The sequence below is a fragment of the Panulirus ornatus genome, chromosome 73 (genome assembly GCF_036320965.1).
Source record: "Panulirus ornatus isolate Po-2019 chromosome 73, ASM3632096v1, whole genome shotgun sequence".
Taxonomy (NCBI): domain Eukaryota; kingdom Metazoa; phylum Arthropoda; class Malacostraca; order Decapoda; family Palinuridae; genus Panulirus; species Panulirus ornatus.
The window spans coordinates 10,807,127-10,826,544 of NC_092296.1; the positions used below are offsets into that span (position 1 = coordinate 10,807,127).

At 46.1% G+C, this 19,418-nt stretch overlaps 1 protein-coding gene across 2 annotated transcripts in view; it reads left to right on the top strand.

The window, feature by feature from the left end:
* Positions 1–17,550: 17,550 nt before the first annotated feature.
* The window catches only part of Eogt (EGF-domain O-GlcNAc transferase), an 82,911-nt gene continuing 81,043 nt past the window's right edge, over positions 17,551–19,418 (top strand). For both annotated transcript variants that reach the window (XM_071660883.1, XM_071660884.1), the window contains exon 1: positions 17,551–17,875. The gene's annotated coding sequence lies outside the window, so the exon portion shown is untranslated. The remainder of the gene's footprint in view (positions 17,876–19,418) is intronic.

The following is a 19,418-nucleotide window of genomic DNA, read 5'->3' on the forward strand; positions in this document are numbered from 1 at the left end:
CCACGACCACACCTACACCATCACCACCCACACACTCACACAACCCCACCACCACACCTACCACACTCACACACCTGACACCTCACCACACACCCCACAACTCACCACCCGACCAACTCACCACCCCGACCACCTCACCACCCTGACACACACTTCACCACCACCCCTGCACACCCCCAACACCGACAATTCACCACCCTGAACACTTCCCACCCTGACACACTCCCCACCCTGACCTTCACCACACCTGACCCACTACCACCGCACACTCACCACCTGAACACCCACACCGACACCACACCACCGACACACATTCACACACACCTGACACCAACTTCCCACCTGACACACACTTCACCCCCTGACACACATCAAACCAACACTTCACCACACCCGACACACCTTCACCCAACGAACAATCACACACCCTGACACCCACTCACCACCACCCCACTTCACACACCCGACCAATCCCCCACCCCTGACACACTTCCCACACACCTACCAACCCCTGACCCATTCACCACACCCTGACCACACTTCACCACCACACCCTAACCAACTTCACCACCACACCTGACACCACACTTCACCAACCCCTGCACCACTCACCCACACCCTGACACACACTTCACCACCACCCTGACACACACTCACCACACACCCCTGACGTCACACTTCACCACCACCCCTGACCACACTTCACCCACACCTGACACCACTTCCCACCACCCCTGACACCACCCACCACCACCCCTGACACATCACCACACCCTACGTCACACTCACCACCACCCCTGACACAACTTCCACCACACCCTGACACCACTTCACCACACACCCTGACACACACTCACCACACCCTGACGTCACACTTCACCACAACCCCTGACACCACACTTCACCACCACACCCCTGACACCACACTTCACCACCACACCCCTGACACCACACTTCACCACTCACACCCCTGACACCACACTTCACCCACACCCCTGACACCACACTTCACCACCACACCCCTTACACCACACTCACCAACCACAACCCCTGACAGATACACTTCACCACGCACACCCTGACCAGTACACCTCACCACCACACCCCTGACACCACACTTCACCACCACACCCCTGACACCACACTTCACCACCAAACCCCCTGACACACACTCCACCACCACACACTTGACGTCCACACTTCACCATCCACACCCTGACGCCAACTTCACCACTAACACCCCTGACTCCACACTTCACACTCCACACCCTGACAGTCCACAGTTCACCACCACACCCCTGACGTCCACACTTCACCAGCCACACCCCTGACTCACATTCCACCACCACCCCCTGACCACACTCACCACACCCCTGACACACACCTAAACCACCAAACCCCTGACGTCCACACTTACCACCACATCTACCCCTGACGGTCCACACTTACCACCACACCCCTGGACACCACACTTCACCACCACACCCCAACCCACATTCACCACCAAACCCTGACACCACACTTCACCACCAACCCCTGACACCACACTCACCACCACACCCCTGACACCACACTTCACCACCACACCCCTGACACCACACTTCACCACCACACCCCTGACACCACACTTCACCACCACACCCCTGACACCACACTTCACCACCACACCCCTGACACCACACTTCACCACCACACCCTGCACTACATTTCACCACCACACCCCTGACACCACACTTCACACCACACCCCTGACACCACACTTTCACCACACCCCTGACACCACACTTCACCACCACCCCTGACACCACACTTTACCACCACACCCCTGGCACCACACTTCACCACCACACCCCTCACGTCACAGTTCACCACCACACTCCTGACACCACATTTCACCACCACACCCTGACGCCACACTTCACCACCACACCCCTAACACCACACTTCACCACCACACCCCTACGTCACACTCACCACTACACCCTCCCAACTTCACCACCCCTGACACCACACTCACCACACACCCCTGACCACACTTCACCACCACACCCTGACTCACTCTTCACACCACACCCTGACACTACACTTCACACCACAACCTACACACACCCCACCACACCCCTGACACCACACTTCACCACCACACCCCTGACACCAAACTCACCACACCCCTGACCCACACTTCACCACACACCCCTGACCACACTTCACCACCACCCCTGACACCACACTCACCACCACACCCGACACACACTTCACCACCACACCCCTGACCACACTTCACCACACCCCTGACACCACACTTCACCACCACACCCCTGACCACCACACTTCACCACCACATCCCTGACCCACACTTCACCACCACACCCCTGACACCACACCTCACCACACTTCACACACACCCCTGACACCACACTCACCACCACACCCCTGACACCACACTTCACTCCACACCTGACACACACTTCACCACCACACCCCTGACACCACACTTCACCACCACATCCCTGAACACACTTCACCACCACCCCTGACACCACACTCACCACCACCACCCCTGACACCACCTTCCCATCACCCCCCCTGACACCACACTTCACCACCACACCTGACACCACACTTCACTCAACTCCCTACACCACACTCACCACCACACCCTGACCACACTTCACCAACATCCCTGACACCACACTTCACCACACACCCCTGACCCACACTTCCCACCACACCCCGACACCACACTTCACCACCACCCTGACACCACACTTCACCACCACAACCCCTGACCACACTTCACCACCACAAACCCTGACACCCACACCCCTGACACCACATTCACCACCACACCCTGACCACACTTCACCACCACACCCTGACACCACACTTCACCACCACACCCTGACACCACACTTCACCACCACACCCTGAACCACACTTCACCACCACACCCCTGACACCACACTTCACACCACAACCCCTGACACCACACTTCACCACCACACCCCTGACACCACACTCACCCACACCCCTGACACCACACTTCACCACAACTAACCCCTGACACCACACCTTCAACACCACACCCCTGACGTCACACTTCACAAAAAACTCCTGACGACACACTTCACTCACCACACCCCTGACACCACACTTAACCACCACACCCCTGACACCACACTTTCACCCACACCCCTGACACCTACACATCACCACCACACTCCTGACAGGCCAGCACTTCACCACCACACCCTGACACCATCACTTCACCACCATCCCCTGACACCACACTTCACCACCACACCCCTGAAGTCCACACTCTTCACCACACCCTGACCACTTTCACCACAACACCCTGACACCGACACTTCACCACCACAATCCCTGACACCATACACTTCACAACCACAGCTCCTGACACCACACTTCACCACCACTCCCGTGACACCACACTTCACCACCACTTCCCCTGCACGTCCCTTGACACCACACTTCACCACCACACCCCTGACACCACACTTCACCACCACACCCCTGACACCACACTTCACCACCACACCCCTGACGTCACACTTCACCACCACACCCCTGACGTCACACTTCACCACTCACCCGACCCACACTCACCACACACCCTGACACACACTTCACCACCACACCCTGATGTCACACTTCACCACCACACCCTGACCCACACTTCACCACCACACCCTGACACCACACTTCACAACACCCACGACCCCTCACCACCACATCACTCACACACCACAAACTTCACACACACTCCCTAACCACACCTACACCACCACCACTCACACCCTGACACCACACTTCACCACACACCCCTGAACCACACTTCACCACCACCACCCCTGACACCAACTTCACCACCAACCCTGACACCACACTTCACCACCCACACCCCTGACTCACACTTCACCACACACCCTGACAACCCCACACTTCACCACCACACCCTACACCACACTTCACCACCACACCCCTGACGTCACACTTCACCACTCACACCCTGACACACACTTCACCACCACACCCCTGACACCACACTTCACCACCACACCCCTGACGTCACACTTCACCACCACACCCCTGACGTCACACTTCACCACCACACCCCTGACGTCACATTTCACCACCACACCCCTGACGTCACACTTCACCACCACACCCCTGACACCACACTTCACCACCACACCCCTGACACCACACTTCACCACCACACCCTTGACACCACACTTCACCACCACACCCCTGACACCACACTTCACCCCACACCCCTGACATCACACTTCACCACCTCACCCCTGACACCACACTTCACCACCACACCCCTGACACCACACTTCACCCCACACCCCTGACGTCACACCTCACCACCACATCCCTCACGTCACACTTCACCACCACACCCCTGACATCACACTTCACCACCACACCCCTGACATCACACTTCACCACCACACCCCTGACATCACACTTCACCACCACACCCCTGACACCACACTTCACCCCACACCCCTGACGTCACACTTCACCACCACACCCCTGACACCAGACTTCACCACTACACCCCTGACACCACACTTCACCCCACACCCCTGACGTCACACCTCACCACCACATCCCTCACGTCACACTTCACCACCACACCCCTGACATCACACTTCACCACCACACCCCTGACATCACACTTCACCACCACACCCCTGACATCACACTTCACCACCACACCCCTGACACCACACTTCACCCCACACCCCTGACGTCACACTTCACCACCACACCCCTGACATCACACTTCACCACCACACCCCTGACATCACACTTCACCACCACACCCCTGACGTCACATTCCACCACCACACCCCTGACGTCACACTTCACCACCACACCCCTGACGTCACACTTCACCACACCCCTGACGTCACACTTCACCACCACACCCCTGACGTCACATTCCACCACCACACCCCTGACGTCACACTTCACCACCACACCCCTGACGTCACACTTCACCACCACACCCCTGACACCACACTTCACCACCACACCCCTGACGTCACACTTCACCACCACACCCCTGACGTCACACTTCACCACCACACCCCTGACACCACACTTCACCACCACAACCCTGACGTCACACTCCACCACCACACCCCTGACACCACACTCCACCACCACACCCCTGACGTCACACTCCACCACCACACCCCTGACGTCACACTTCACCACCACACCCCTGACGTCACACTTCACCACCACACCCCTGACGTCACACTTCACCACCACACCCCTGACGTCACACTTCACCATCACTCACCTCTTCTCCTTCTTGAAGATGACCTGTTGTCCGGGCAGGAGGTTAGTAATGTTCTCCTGGTCAGCCATCGGCACTGCTTGCAAGCCTCTGTGTCTGTGTGTCTGTCTGTCTCTCAGGTCTGTACAATGCTTGTTTCTCTGTCTGTTTACCACCTGTCTGTGCTTATTGTTCTTGCTTGTTCTTCTGTGGTTTCCTGTCTGGTGTTATCGTCAGCCTGTTGGTCTGTGGTCGTCGGTTGTATTAATAAATATGGTTTGATGTTTTTTTGTCATTAATCAGACGTTTTGATCACTCTCTCCTCTTCTCTCACCTTACCTCCCTCCTCCCCCCCCCTCCTCACAGGTCGTCTGTGTGTCTGTGTGTACACCTCAGTTACACTCTGCCTCTGTCTTTACGCCGGGTGCGAGCGAGAGCCCTCAGCTGTCCGTCTGCAGCCGTGACGTCACCAGACATTTGATGACCTCACCTGGGTTGAATGTCACCAGGTCCTCCGTCATCAAATATGCAGCTCAGCGAGCAGGGGAAAAAGTGGTATTTCACTCTTAAGATTATACTGAATATTAAGAGTATCCCAGACTGGTGCGATATAGGTGATTTTGTCAACAGTTGGACGTAATCTTACGTCTTGGGTCCAGGTTAACGCTGCGGGACAGGCCAGTCAGCTGTTGTGTTGGTGATAGCGTCACGGTTGCCATGGTTACCGCGTCCTTCCGTTGCCATGGTAACACCCGAGTGCGCATGCGCGAGGTGGAAAGAAAATAAGTTATATAGCTGAATTCAATTATGCTTTATTGATTACTCTATCGGTCCTGAGATGAATATTACAAACTCTTTGTTATATTGACTTATTATTTTTCTCTCGCCAGGCCTTTGATAATACTTTTATATTTCAAAAAAGTTTCAGAAATAAATTTGTGTGAGGAATATTTTGGTTTTCTTTTTGATAACTGGTCACTTGGTCATAGGTCGACCAATAGTTGTAATATTTTACTTGTACTACTCAATCTTTTTTATAATTTCTTCCATATACGTTCTTTAGCCATATTTGTTCTTTAGCCGCAATTTTGATTTTTTCTTCTTTCATACAGAATGTTGTTTTTCTTTACTTCTAGTGTACTTGTGCCACAAGCGACATATAATAGTAATTTTTCTTCTAAGTCTTGTTAAAAACCCGCTGGTGACATGGGAACAATTGACCACATACATAATGAGAGCGCTTCTGGTCTTGGCAATATTCTTCTTCACACGAAGAAAATGTTCAAAAGATTTTTATGGTTCAGCCTTGAAGACCTTAATGACCCCCCCCCCCCCACCCTCCTCCTCCTCCCGGAATGAACAAGGCTTAAAGTGGAATGACCTTCACCCCCCCGCCCCCCTCCCCCCCCCCTTCCAGCAGTGAACGAGGTTTAACGTTGAAGCAACCAACCACAAGGACGTCTCGTCTGCTGGCATTGAGATGGAAGGGTTTGAGTACAGATATGTGGAGATTATTGCCTGACATTTGTCATCAAGTGATGACTGGCAACGCCTGATGAAAATCTAAATGATCTTAGGTTTTAAGAATTTCGAATTATGAAGTTAATTGATACATGGCGTAATTATCACATATATTGGCAGATGTACGTGTCCCGGGGTGTTGGAGGAAGGTGGGTGGAGGAGAGCTACCATATTTAATAGATGCTGCTGTAATACCCTCATTTCTATATATTTTTGTTTTGATTCCTTACAGTCCTGAATATATTATGAAAAATTGGGAATCATAACTGACCATGAACAGTTTCCTATTTTTGTTGTTGATTTTCAATGTAATGAGAATATGATAAAGGCGCTGTTCGTTGTTGATTCATTTTCACCAGCCTTATACGAGCGTTCGTATAGTGTATATAGAGTATAATCAGTATGTTCTCTGCGAATCAATAATATATATAGAGATGGATATGTATGATCAATATGTTATCTTTACATTTATAGTGGCCTTCCTTCGTGTGAAGGTTTACGTTAGTCGGGCCGAGATATCTTCCGTTCTCTCGGTGGTTTTTATGATGAAAGAAAATGGTATTACGGGTAGCTCGTGCGTTTGTGGTAGTCTATCAATTTGTTTTAATATAATCATTACCTCTTGTATACACCGCCTTAACCCTTCATTAAGGTGAACAATGTTATGATATTCAAGGATTATGTTATTTTATCGAAGGGCGATATCATCGTACTCAAGGGTTGAAAAAAATTTTACTTAAAGGTTAAGTCATCGTACCTAAGGGTTGTCATCATACCCAAGAGTTAAGTCATCGTACCCAAGAGTTAAGTCATCGCACCCAAGAGTTAAGTCATCGCACCCAAGAGTTAAGTCATCGTACTCAAGATTTGTCATCGTACTCAAGAGTTAAGTCATCGTACCCAAGAGTTAAGTCATCGTACCCAAGAGTTAAGTCATCGTACCCAAGAGTTAAGTCATCGTACCCAAGAGTTAAGTCATCGTACCCAAGAGTTAAGTCATCGTACTCAAGAGTTAAATCATCGTACCCAAGAGTTGTCATCGTACTCAAGAGTTAAATCATCGTACCCAAGAGTTAAGTCATCGTACCCAAGAGTTAAGTCATCGTACCCAAGAGTTGTCATCGTACCCAAGAGTTAAGTCATCGTACCCAAGAGTTAAGTCATCGTACCCAAGAGTTAAGTCATCGTACCCAAGAGTTAAGTCATCGTACCCAAGAGTTAAGTCATCGCACTCAAGAGTTAAGTCATCGTACCCAAGAGTTGTCATCGTACCCAAGAGTTAAGTCATCGTACCCAAGAGTTAAGTCATCGTACCCAAGAGTTAAGTCATCGTACTCAAGAGTTAAGTCATCGTACCCAAGAGTTAAGTCATCGTACCCAAGAGTTAAGTCATCGTACCCAAGAGTTAAGTCATCGTACCCAAGAGTTAAGTCATCGTACTCAAGAGTTAAGTCATCGTACTCAAGAGTTAAGTCATCGTACCCAAGAGTTAAGTCATCGTACTCAAGAGTTAAGTCATCGTACCCAAGAGTTAAGTCATCGTACTCAAGAGTTAAATCATCGTACCCAAGAGTTAAGTCATCGTACCCAAGAGTTAAGTCATCGTACTCAAGAGTTAAATCATCGTACCCAAGAGTTGTCATCGTACTCAAGAGTTAAATCATCGTACCCAAGAGTTAAGTCATGGTACTCAAGAGTTAAGTCATCGTACTCAAGGGTTAAGTCATGGTACTCAAGAGTTAAGTCATCGTACCCAAGAGATAAGGCATCATACCCAAGAGTTAAGTCATCGTACTCAAGATTTGTCATCGTACTCAAGAGTTAAGTCATCGTACTCAAGAGTTAAGTCATCGTACTCAAGAGTTAAGTCATCGTACTCAAGAGTTAAATTATCGTACCCAAGAGTTAAGTCATGGTACTTAAGAGTTAAGTCATCGTACCCAAGAGATAAGGCATCATACCCAAGAGTTAAGTCATCGTACTCAAGATTTGTCATCGTACTCAAGAGTTGTCATCGTACTCAAGAGTTAAGTCATCGTACTCAAGGGTTAAGTCATGGTACTCAAGAGTTAAGTCATCGTACTCAAGAGTTAAGTCATCGTACCCAAGAGTTAAGTCATCGCACTCAAGAGTTAAATCATCGTACCCAAGATTTGTCATCGTACTCAAGAGTTAAGTCATCGTACTCAAGGGTTAAGTCATGGTACTCAAGAGTTAAGTCATCGTACTCAAGGGTTAAGTCATGGTACTCAAGAGTTAAGTCATCGTACTCAAGGGTTAAGTCATGGTACTCAAGAGTTAAGTCATCGTACCCAAGAGATAAGGCATCATACCCAAGAGTTAAGTCATCGTACTCAAGATTTGTCATCGTACTCAAGAGTTAAGTCATCGTACTCAAGAGTTAAGTCATCGTACTCAAGAGTTAAGTCATCGTACTCAAGAGTTAAGTCATCGTACTCGAGTTAAATCATCGTACCCAAGAGTTGTCATCGTACTCAAGAGTTAAGTCATCGTACTCAAGGGTTAAGTCACGGTACTCAAGAGTTAAGTCATCGTACTCAAGAGTTGTCATCGTACTCAAAGGGTTGTCATTGTACTTCCTCGCCATATTTGGTGTTTCATGACTGTAGATGGCAAGTCACCGTACGTCAAATAATACTTTATTGTTTTGAAGTGCGTATATATATATATATATATATATATATATATATATATATATATATATATATATATATATATATATATATATATATATATATATACGTTATTTACGTTATTTTTCTATTTAGCTGGTACATGTGTTGGGATATAGCACAACTGGATGCAATCCTATTGATATAGCATGAGTGCCTGTATTACTTTCATCTTGTTACAGTGTTATGACACAAGCCATCATGATATAGTGCAAACCCAACTGTTGTGCAGTGCTGATGCTGTCTGTGCCATGCTGATTACCACTTCAGTTCTTTGTTATCCATCACTGAGGAAGGACGTGTCATTTGCCACTCATTTAATCTTACACTTGTGCCCACATGTGCAGTTGCTGACTAAAGTCTTAGAGGTTGTTTGGCAAGCTCGTGGCTCTTGTGTTTGAGTCATGATCATGTCGGGACTGCTGGGAGTCTTGTTCCTTTGATTGTGGCAAGTAAGCCTAGGTGCCTTGATCTGGTAACGGCTGTTCTGTTGAGAGAGGAGATGGTGCCTAAGGTCTTACCAGTGGATGGTTATCCATGCAAAAATTTTTGAGGCACTTAATCACTCAGTCATGAGTTTATTTCATGATTTTAGTTTGTTTCAAGTCTATTAATTTCCGGATTATACTTTTATGATTGATAGCAGCTGCTACTTCGACACGGAATCTGGCATCTCTCTCCTACTGACGCAGGTGTTTAGGTTTAGATTAAAAGCAGAGATGCTCAGCTACTTGAGATAGATTTTTTTGTAGAGTTTATATGCATATTATCATATATATATATATATATATATATATATATATATATATATATATATATATATATATTATCCCTGGGGATAGGGGATTAAGAATACTTCCCACGTATTCCCTGCGTGTCGTAGAAGGCGACTAAAAGGGGAGGGAGCGGGGGGCTGGAAATCCTCCCATCTCGTTTTTTTTTTTTTTTTTAATTTTCCAAAAGAGGGAACAGAGGGGGCCAGGTGAGGATATTCCAAAAAAGGCCCAGTCCTCTGTTCTTAGCGCTACCTCGCTAACGCGGGAAATGGCGAATAGTTTGAAAAAAAAAGAATATATATATATATATATATATATATATATATATATATATATATATATATATATATATATATATATATATAAGTAAAAATAAAGAACGTTTTATCGAAGTTTGGCGTCCATTCGGGCGATGATACACAGTTGAGTTATTACAGATATTACATCACTGAGAAGTGATGATAGTAACTAGTTAGATGATAAAACAGCTGAAGATAACTTGATGATGGGTCTGGATGTATGCGTGTATGTATGATAACCTCTCCATTGAATGATGTATGCGTGTATGTATGATAACCTCTCCATTGAATGATGTATTGATACATTCATTAATGAATGTAAGGTACACGCATACTGCGTCCCTTGGTCACTGTGAATATGGGGATTTGAGGAAGACAATACAGGAGGAAGGACAAGGCAGGCCAGGCTGGTGATCATGACCCACGACCCCCACCACCACCACCACGCCTGGGGTAGTTGCCACATACCTCCACCTGAGTGGTAACAAGAGGTAATGATCAACGCATTATTATCAACACATTCAGGACAGACACAGTGTGTCATGTCACTCTTAATTTTCGTACATCTCGTGATATAAACATTTATCGTCTCCAAGACGTAGTGATGTAAGGTTTGGCCTCTGTAGGTTGGAAATGAAAGTTGGCACCCCGCCGCGTGGATTCCCCGCGCACTACGTCACGCACTTTACTCAGCGCCAAAACACTCACTATCTCGCCGGTTTTAGGTTGATTCAACTTATAACAAATTTTAGCTACATGCCAAATTGAGTCTTATTTTTTTCATATATTTGTTAATCCCTCAGTCCGCGCAGGATATTTTTTTTTTTCCATTTATGAGATAATGTGTTTACATGTGGGTGTTCTTTGTTAAGGAGCGAGTTGTGCAGCTTGGGGATCTTATGTGTCATAACCGATTATGCATATATTTATCCTCCTCCCCCCCTCAAACCCCCCCCCGGAAAAACCAGAGAAAATTATATAGAGATGATGGTGGGTTATTAAGGACCTTGAACAATTTGTAGTTTTTTTTTTTATCAACTTGTCGAGGTGAGCACAAGGTTGCTAACATGAAATGCACAGAAAGCCTTGACATATTGGCCTGGTGCATTTACATGTACTCCGAGCCGTCGTATCTGTGTTCAGAGATGTGTGGTGATATGTGTGTTGCCTGTATGTTGGTTATGTCTGGTATGGTAACAAGCTTGGGGGACCTCACCCAACAGCAAGTTTATTTTTCCTTTTTTTGGCAATTTATTATCATTTATTATTATGCAGCCTGTGATTGTTCCGTGTGCTCTGCTCCGTGTGGTTCGCCTCCCCAATTGTTATTGCCTTTTGTCTGACACTGTGGATGGCTGACTCAATGGGTGAGGCGTAGTTTAGTCTGGAGCGGGTGAAGATGCATGGTCGAGAAATGGAACGGTGCTGCATTGTGCGTGAGATCAAATGCATTTACAGTTCTAACTGTGTACGTATTTGGGAGCTCACCAGTGTTAGGTGGGTGGAAATTAAGTCGAATTAGTGGCAGCGAGGAAGGTCTACTGCTTTACGTATGACGTGGTTTGTTGAGGAAGCCGAGCATCATCATCATCATGTTGGCAGGAAGAAGAGAGAGAGAGAGAGAGAGAGAGAGAGAGAGAGAGAGAGAGAGAGAGAGAGAGAGAGTTAAGCGGTTTCAAGCCTGCTGTCGAATTTAGGAAATGTATTCATGGTACGAGGCAAAAAGATATATCTTTATTTCCTAAGATTATATATATATATATATATATATATATATATATATATATATATATATATATATATATATATATATATATATATATATATATATATTCTTTTTTTTTTTATTTTGCTTTGTCGCTGTTTCCCGCGTTAGCGTGGCAGCGCAAGGAAACAGACGATAGGGGAGAAAGAATACTTCCCTCGCATTCCTCACGTGTCGTACAAGGCGACTAAAGGGGACGGGAGCGGGGGGCCAGAAACCCTCCCCTCCTTGTATTTTAACTTTCTAAAAGGGGAATATATATATATATATATATATATATATATATATATATATATATATATATATATATTTTTTTTTTTTTTTTTTTTTTTTTATACTTTGTCGCTGTCTCCCGCGTTTGCGAGGTAGCGCAAGGAAACAGACGAAAGAAATGGCCCAACCCCCCCCCCCCCCATACACATGTACATACACACGTCCACACACGCAAATATACATACCTACACAGCTTTCCATGGTTTACCCCAGACGCTTCACATGCCTTGATTCAATCCACTGACAGCACGTCAAACCCTGTATACCACATCGCTCCAATTCACTCTATTCCTTGCCCTCCTTTCACCCTCCTGCATGTTCAGGCCCCGATCACACAAAATCTTTTTCACTCCATCTTTCCACCTCCAATTTGGTCTCCCTCTTCTCCTCGTTCCCTCCACCTCCGACACATATATCCTCTTGGTCAATCTTTCCTCACTCATTCTCTCCATGTGCCCAAACCATTTCAAAACACCCTCTTCTGCTCTCTCAACCACGCTCTTTTTATTTCCACACATCTCTCTTACCCTTACGTTACTTACTCGATCAAACCACCTCACACCACACATTGTCCTCAAACATCTCATTTCCAGCACATCCATCCTCCTGCGCACAACTCTATCCATAGCCCACGCCTCGCAACCATACAACATTGTTGGAACCACTATTCCTTCAAACATACCCATTTTTGCTTTCCGAGATAATGTTCTCGACTTCCACACATTTTTCAAGGCTCCCAAAATTTTCGCCCCCTCCCCCACCCTATGATCCACTTCCGCTTCCATGGTTCCATCCGCTGACAGATCCACTCCCAGATATCTAAAACACTTCACTTCCTCCAGTTTTTCTCCATTCAAACTCACCTCCCAATTGACTTGACCCTCAACCCTACTGTACCTAATAACCTTGCTCTTATTCACATTTACTCTTAACTTTCTTCTTCCACACACTTTACCAAACTCAGTCACCAGCTTCTGCAGTTTCTCACATGAATCAGCCACCAGCGCTGTATCATCAGCGAACAACAACTGACTCACTTCCCAAGCTCTCTCATCCCCAACAGACTTCATATATATATATATATATATATATATATATATATATATATATATTAACATCCAAAAGTCTCTCTTTCGCGCGCCTGTCAATTAATCCAATAATGCTCTCTGGCTATCTCTCCTACTTACATACGTATACTTATGTATATCTCGCTTTTTAAACCAGGTATTCCCAATCACCAGTCCTTTTTCAGCACATAAATCTACAAGCTCTTCACCATTTCCATTTACAACACTGAACACCCCATGTATACCAATTATTCCCTCAACTGCCACATTACTCACCTTTGCATTCAAATCACCCATCACTATAACCCGGTCTCGTGCATCAAAACCACTAACACATGATCTTTTTTCTCATACCCAGGTGCATATGCACCAATAATCACCCATCTCTCTCCATTAACTTTCAGTTTTACCCATATTAATCGAGAATTTACTTTCTTACATTCTATCACATACTCCCACAACTCCTGTTTCAGGAGTAGTGCAACTGGAGGGATGTCTGATCATTATCTTGTGGAGGCTAAGGTGAAGATTTGTATGGGTTTTCAGAAAAGAAAAGTGAATGTTGGGGTGAAGAGGGTGGTGAGAGTAAGTGAGCTTGGGAAGGAGACTTGTGTGAGGAAGTACCAGGAGAGACTGAGTACAGAATGGAAAAAGGTGAGAACAATGGAAGTAAGGGGAGTGGGGGAGGAATGGGATGTATTTAGGGAATCAGTGATGGATTGCGCAAAAGATGCTTGTGGCATGAGAAGAGTGGGAGATGGGTTGATTAGAAAGGGTAGTGAGTGGTGGGATGATGAAGTAAGATTATTAGTGAAAGAGAAGAGAGAGGCATTTGGACGATTTTTGCAGGGAAAAAATGCAATTGAGTGGGAGATGTATAAAAGAAAGAGACAGGAGGTCAAGAGAAAGGTTCAAGAGGTGAAAAAGAGGGCAAATGAGAGTTGGGGTGAGAGAGTATCATTAAATTTTAGGGAGAATAAAAAGATGCTCTGGAAAGAGGTAAATAAAGTGCGTAAGACAAGGGAACAAATGGGATCTTCAGTGAAGGGCGCAAATGGGGAGGTGTTAACAAGTTGTGGTGATGTGAGAAGGAGATGGAGTGAGTATTTTGAAGGTTTGTTGAATGTGTTTGATGATAGAGTGGCAGATATAGGGTGTTTTGGTCGAGGTGGTGTGCAAAGTGAGAGTTAGGGAAAATGATTTGGTAAACAGAGAAGAGGTAGTAAAAGCTTTGCGGAAGATGAAAGCCGGCAAGGCAGCAGGTTTGGATGGTATTGCAGTGGAATTTATCAAAAAAGGGGGTAACTGTATTGTTGACTGGTTGGTAAGGTTATTTAATGTATGTATGACTCATGGTGAGGTGCCTGAGGATTGGCGGAATGCGTGCATAGTGGCATTGTACAAAGGCAAAAGGGATAAGAGTGAGTGCTCAAATTACAGAGGTATAAGTTTGTTGAGTATTCCTGGTAAATTATATGGGAGGGTATTGATTGAGAGGGTGAAGGCATGTAAAGAGCATCAGATTGGGGAAGAGCAGTGTGGTTTCAGAAGTGGTAGAGGATGTGTGGCTCAGGTATTTGCTTTGAAGAATGTATGTGAGAAATACTTAGAAAAGCAAATGGATTTGTATAGCATTTATGGATCTGGAGAAGGCATATGATAGAGTTGATAGAGATGCTCTGTGGAAGGTATTAAGAATATATGGTGTGGGAGGCAAGTTGTTAGAAGCAGTGAAAAGTTTTTATCGAGGATGTAAGGCATGTGTACGTGTAGGAAGAGAGGAAAGTGATTGGTTCTCAGTGAATGTAGGTTTGCGGCAGGGGTGTGTGATGTCTCCATGGTTGTTTAATTTGTTTATGGATGGGGTTGTTAGGGAGGTGAATGCAAGAGTTTTGGAAAGAAGGGCAAGTATGAAGTCTGTTGTGGATGAGAGAGCTTGGGAAGTGAGTCAGTTGTTGTTCGCTGATGATACAGCGCTGGTGGCTGATTCATGTGAGAAACTGCAGAAGCTGGTGACTGAGTTTGGTAAAGTGTGTGAAAGAAGAAAGTTAAGAGTGAATGTGAATAAGAGCAAGGTTATTAGGTACAGTAGGGTTGAGGGTCAAGTCAATTGGGAGGTAAGTTTGAATGGAGAAAAACTGGAGGAAGTAAAGTGTTTTAGATATCTGGGAGTGGATCTGGCAGCGGATGGAACCATGGAAGCGGAAGTGAATCATAGGGTGGGGGAGGGGGCGAAAATCCTGGGAGCCTTGAAGAATGTGTGGAAGTCGAAAACATTATCTCGGAAAGCAAAAATGGGTATGTTTGAAGGAATAGTGGTTCCAACAACGTTGTATGGTTGCGAGGCGTGGGCTATGGATAGAGTTGTGCGCAGGAGGGTGGATGTGCTGGAAATGAGTTGTTTGAGGACAATGTGTGGTGTGAGGTGGTTTGATCGAGTGAGTAATGTAAGGGTAAGAGAGATGTGTGGAAATAAAAAGAGCGTGGTTGAGAGAGCAGAAGAGGGTGTTTTGAAATGGTTTGGGCACATGGAGAGAATGAGTGAGGAAAGATTTACCAAGAGGATATATGTGTCGGAGTTGGAGGGAACGAGGAGAAGTGGGAGACCAAATTGGAGGTGGAAAGATGGAGTGAAAAAGATTTTGTGTGATCGGGGCCTGAACATGCAGGAGGGTGAAAGGAGGGCAAGGAATAGAGTGAATTGGATCGATGTGGTTTACCGGGGTTGACGTGCTGTCAGTGGATTGACTCAGGGCATGTGAAGCGTCTGGGGTAAACCATGGAAAGTTCTGTGGGGCCTGGATGTGGAAAGGGAGCTGTGGTTTCGGGCATTATTGCGTGACAGCTGGAGACTTGAGTGTGAACGAATGGGGCCTTTGTTGTCTTTTCCTAGTGCTACCTCGCACACATGAGGGGGGAGGGGGATGGTATTCCATGTGTGGCGAGGTGGCGATGGGAATGAATAGGGGCAGACAGTGTGAATTGTGTGCATGGGTATATATGTATGTGTCTGTGTGTGTATATATATGTGTACATCGAGATGTATAGGTATGTATATTTGCGTGTGTGGGCGTGTGTGTGTGTACATTGTGTATGGGGGTGGGTTGGGCCATTTCTTTCGTCTGTTTCCTTGCGCTACCTCGCAAACGCGGGAGACAGCGACAAAGCAAAATAAAAAAATGATAAATAATATATATATATATACCTATTTCCCAATATTCAAAGCTTACATGTTCTGTTACATTCCAGGAATAACAAGTTTGTGAATATATGAACATGTGTAGCGATCATGCACACGTACGTCCAGGAAACACACAGGACAGAGATGTCTAACTTACTTTACTCTTTTTTTTCTTAAGAATTTTCACCTCAGTGGCCATTTATGGCAGGCCAGAGTCACCAGCTCCGGCCACTGGAACATGTTAAGTGGGAGGTAGAGACGGCAGGAGAACAAGTGCAGGATAGAATGAGCTAGAATGAGCAGGCAGGTTGTACAACTGGTTTGCAGAAACTTTATGATTTTGGTCAAAGAGTTCAAAATGGAATTGAATTTTGGCCAGAGACGTCTATACTCTATATTCCTCTGGTTAAAACCAGCTGTATCATCCACTGGGGAACAAACAGGCTGGCTATAATTATCTCAACTCTCTTTTTTTTTTATCTCATAAGCGCGACCCTTGGTCTTCACATGGAAGGATGGGCGTGGGAGAACGAGAGGCGAGTGTGGGTCACCCGCTGGAGCCTGAGCAACGCACACCGGAGCTCAAGCGACCAAACACTCCAGCAACGAGACCGCTGATTGGCTACATCCATGACGTCATCACCTGTCCTATCTCCCTCGCACACTATCTCTCTCTCTCTCTGATACTTATGATCTTATGAAATTGATATAAAGAACGTTTGTAGACCTCAACGTTTGAGCTGACACTAACGTTTGTGTCGGGTGGTCGGGGTGTGGGGGAGACGGGCCTTGTATGTGTTGTGCCGCTGGCCAGTTGGGTGGTTGGTTACACTGGGAGGATGGTGGTACCAGACGTCTAACTGTTCATCCATCCCCCAGGGGAGGGACTCCGAGGGAGAGTGTCCCCCTCCTGCAGGTGGCGTGGCTGATGTAGGCGGGCGGCGTCCAGTGTATCTTGAATGGTGGAGGTGAACCACAAGGTAAAACTGGCCTCTCAAACATCTGTCAACTTTGGCTTTGGTTAACGAGTGTCTCTCTCTTATGCCCAGGGATATATATATATATATATATATATATATATATATATATATATATATATATATATATATATATATATATATAGTGACTTGCATGTTGAGATTTGTCGCTGCGGATGAAGTTAATGATGTTCTTAGGATAATGATATGGTTATTATGGGGAGGACCAGTGACTGTTGTAGTGGTGTGGTCTGTGCTGTAGTGGTGAGGTCTGTGCTACAGTGGCGTGATCTGTGCTCCAGTGGTGTGGTCTGTGCTGTAGTGGCATGGTCTGTGCTGCAGTGGTGTGCTCTGTGCTGTAGTGGTGTGGTCTGTGCTGTAGTGGTGTGGTCTGTGCTGCAGTGGTGTGGTCTGTGCTGCAGTGGTGTGGTCTGTGCTGTAGTGGTGTGGTCTGTGCTGCAGTGGTGTGGTCTGTGCTGCAGTGGTGTGGTCTGTGCTGTAGTGGCGTGATCTGTGCTGCAGTGGTGTGGTGTGTGCTGCAGTGGTTTGGTCTGTGCTGTAGTGGTGTGGTTGTGCTGCTGAGGAACTCAAGTGGTGATTGGTATGGTTGCTGTTGAGTTTAAGCTGAATGACGACTCGAGGGGACCTGGCTTAATGTAATTCTAGGTTAACTGGAGACATAGGCATTACCAAGACTCAGATCTATACCTAAAACCAAATGAAATAAAGAAAAGCTACTTAATATTCAGGGAAGGTTTGAGGATCAGAAGAGCTTAGTTTCAGTGAGATCTTTTGACACGTGGTATGGTTAGGTTTAGGTTTTAAGTTTAAGGATTTGGGTTTAGGTTGTGTTTAAGTGGTATCTATAGATTAGGTTAGGTAGAGAAGTTTGCAGTGTGTCCCTCTTGTCCTGTGACCAACTGAAATGTACAAAAATTTCAAGATCTTACGGAATCTCCCCTTAACTCAGGCTTTTCCACTTCCCAAACCTACAGAATTGTATACCAGTTATTGTTTACGGAAACCTGCCCAGATTTCCATTGGCAGCCCTTCCGTTCCTTGCTTTTAAACTGATTCCTAAAATGACACCAATAATGTTGTTTGAGGTAATGTTTTTCTTTAGCCCTGCATCCTTATTAATTATGGAATCTAATAGAATTTCATTTATAGAATGGTAGGATTAATTGTTGAGAATAGAGAGCTTAAGTGGCTCTGTTTTCTTATACTGCAATGATAAGTTGCTAGTGGGGAGGGCTCTGAAAATCAGGGAAAATGTAGCATTAATGCATAACTAGATAAGGAATTTATGAAAGTCAACAGAATCTATATGATTGTTTACAAGGTATAAATGAAAGATAAGATTTGCCTCAGCTCTGAATGTTATATTTAAATATACCAGTGTGAATATTATTAACCTTGTTCTTCCCCATGGTGAAGAAGGTTTGCTGGGTGTTAATGCAGTGAAACTCATTTTTGTACACCAGAATGCATGGCAATGATGACCATAACAATGACAATTTTCTTGTTGCTTAAAAGAATACTGTTA